Source organism: Jatropha curcas, chromosome 2, assembly GCF_041381405.1.
Source record: "Jatropha curcas cultivar XTBG-Jc1 chromosome 2, XTBG_Jcur_1.0, whole genome shotgun sequence".
Classification (NCBI taxonomy): domain Eukaryota; kingdom Viridiplantae; phylum Streptophyta; class Magnoliopsida; order Malpighiales; family Euphorbiaceae; genus Jatropha; species Jatropha curcas.
Window position 1 is genome coordinate 20,064,177 of NC_143152.1, and position 3,297 is coordinate 20,067,473.

Sequence of the window (3,297 nt, forward strand, 5' to 3'; positions counted from 1 at the left end):
TCCACCGTTCGGGCAATCCTTCCTCACGTGTCCAGTTTGACCACAACCCCAGCAGACAACCTTTCTCTTTCCGGAGCTTTTATTCATTTTCCTGGTACCGACAGATAAAGCTGAATCCTCATATGATTTAATTTTCATTTCATTCAGTCTTCTCTCCTCAGTAATAAGCTTACTAACTAGATTAGCATACACCACTTCCTTACTACCATATTTCAGAACAGGTTTCATGTGCTCATATGTCGAAGAAAGTGACAGGATGAGTCGGAAAGCTTTATCTTCATCTTCGGTTTATACTCCAAGAGTTTCCAATTTAGAGACGATGCCGTTAAGAATACTCAGGTGATCTGACAGCTTTGTACCTTCCGCCATTTTCAACGTATGAAATTGCTCCTTCAAATATAACATGTTGATATATTTTTTCCCTAGTACAATTCTTCCAGTTTCTCCCACAACTCGTTTGTCGTGGACAATCCAAGCACATTAGCAAGAACATTTTTTTGCTAGACACATGCGAATTTGACTTGCCGCTTTGATATCCAACTCCTCCCATTCTTCATCGCTAATCTTGGATTTTTCTGAGTCTCCACTGCCACTGTCTTTTCCTGAATTCTTTCCGCTGACTGATTTATCCTGCAAAACCTTATGCAGTCCAGACTGAATCAACACGTCTTTGACTTGCACTTGCCACAGTGAAAATTCATTCTCCCGTCAAATTTCTCAATCTCACATCTCATAGCCGACATGCTTACTTGTGCTTATAACAGTGAACCCAATAATTAGTGAAGTAAATCGATTCGGCAATACCCAGGAAAGACCACAATGATCTCCTGTGGGTCTCGAATATATATGGCATAGCCCAAGAGGGGGGGTGAATTGGGTTTTCTAAAAACTGAAATAAATTTTAGAAATTCTAAACAGAAATTAGAATTCTAAGCACAGCGGAAAAACACACACAGAACTTTGTGAGAGTAGAATATGAATTAGAATCTCCTCACAATGTTCTAATTTCAGATATATAAAGTCTGTGCAAAGTGCAGCTATTGATTAGAACAGCTTCACACTGACTTGTACAATATCAGAGCTTCTTTATGAAGGAAAGTTATTGAACTTAGAACTTCCTCATAAAGTTTGCAAAACCATATATAAAGCAAAGTGAAAGATAGTTATTAAGTTTAGAACTTCTTCACAGAGCTTTAATCAAAAATTAGAACAACTTTACGATGGAGAGCTATCAAGATTAGAACAACTTTACGATGGAGAGCTATCAAGATTAGAACATCCTCATAAAGTTTAGAAAACAAAAAGGAAACCCAAACAGTGAATTATACTGGAAATAAAACAACAGTTAGAACATTGTATATTCACTATATTAGAATACCAGAGTTCTAATGTTCAGGATAGATGAAACTTATTGCTATTTTAGAACATCTGAATTATTAACAATTTCAGCGTTTCTAAAATTAAACAAGAGTGTAACAGAAACAGTATCAACCAAACTCCAGAAATAAAGAGATTAACACCGAGAGTTATAGTGGTTCGGCACTAACTCGCCTACATCCACTCCCCAAGACTCATCTTGAGATCCTCCACTAAGTTATCTCTTTTAAAGGGTAAGAGACAAACCAACAGTACAAGGCAATAGATCAAAAACCTAGATCTACCCTTTTGTCCCACTAGATTTACCAAAGGTTCTAGTTAACCTTAACCCTTTCTGTTTTTGGTAGAGTACAGAAAACTCGATTCAAGACATTACAATCCCACACATGGAGAAGGTCGCTTGATAACCTCTATCTCAATAGCTTCTAACCTAAGCTATTACACTCAAAAGTTTCACAAATAAAGAGCCTGTCTACTATAGAATACAGATTCTAAATAGACAGAAAGAAACGCCTATATAAGCACAGGAAAAACAATTTCATCAAATTAGAAGATCGATTAGAACACTGAATTGTTTTTCAAAAGTAATTGTAAAAATTCTTTTCACTTTAAATATTGAAAACGTTAAGAATAGAGATGAAAAGAAAATGGGGGTAGAGTAAGTTTTGAGAGATAAAGATTCGTTCAAAGAGAGAGAGAGCTCTTAAAACCAATACTCTTACTTCACCAAATGTTTAAGGCATGAATGTTCCTTTATATAGGAAACAGAAGAGCTGTCACCTTTTGGAAAGAGATCAGAATATCTTCTTTCCTAATTTTTGAAGATGTTAAAAATCTTCATTACCAAAAATTGTTTTATCCCTTTTTGGTAAGAGAATAAAACCCGATTTTCACTTCCCTTTAGAAAAGATCTTCGACAGCATTTATTTTGAGGAGAATTTGCGGAAAGATGCACTTACCAAAACCGAAGGAGATATTCCTTCATTTTTAAGGTAAGAGAATAAATTTTAAAGCACTTTAGATCTTTCAAAATATATTTCCGAAAAGGTGAATGATTTTATTACCAAAAACATTAAGAGAAGAAATCTCTTTAGTTTTAGGAAAATAAATCTTTTCGATTTGAAGGAATATTTTCGAGAATAAATTATTTTGAAGAAAACTAATTTTCCGACAAATATTTTTGAGAGAGAAAAAGGATTTTTGTGCTCATATATGGATTTTCTCTCTATCCTACAAAGTTTCCCTAAATACCTAGCTACTAGGTCTTCGAAATCTTCTCACTCAAAGTAGGATTTGCCTTGTATGATATTCTTTCCAAAGAAATTCTGCATAAAATAAAATTAGCACAAATAGCATAATTTAAATTTATTTGTTTTGTATTTATAATCAAAATCCGAGATTTGACCCTTGAGCCAACAATCTCCCCCTTTTTGATGATGACAAAACCAATAAATTTAGCAAACAAAAACATGTGCTCCCCCTGAATTTTATGCATATAAGTTCTAAATATGCCAAAAGATTTTTAATATGAAACAATTTAGAACATGTAGTTTGCTCCCCCTGAATAGATGCAATAAAACTGTTTTTATGAAAATTAGAACCAGGGAGGCCTTTTTAGAAAATGATTTTAGAACTAACAAAAAAAATAGGCAAGAAATTCTAAGTTCTAATAATCAGAGCATATATATATATATATTAGAACTAGCAGATATTGACAAGATGTTCTTAGTTCTAATAAATAAAATATATGATCAGAGCAAAAGAATAAAAGCTAATATTTAGAAATAGAACAAAAGAACTCACATTCAACCTGCAAAACAGTTATTAGAATGAAAATCTAAGTTCTAAAATCACATAGCTTATCATGTAGCTCAACAACATAGACCATATAGAAAATGATAATCTGTAAACACACAACTT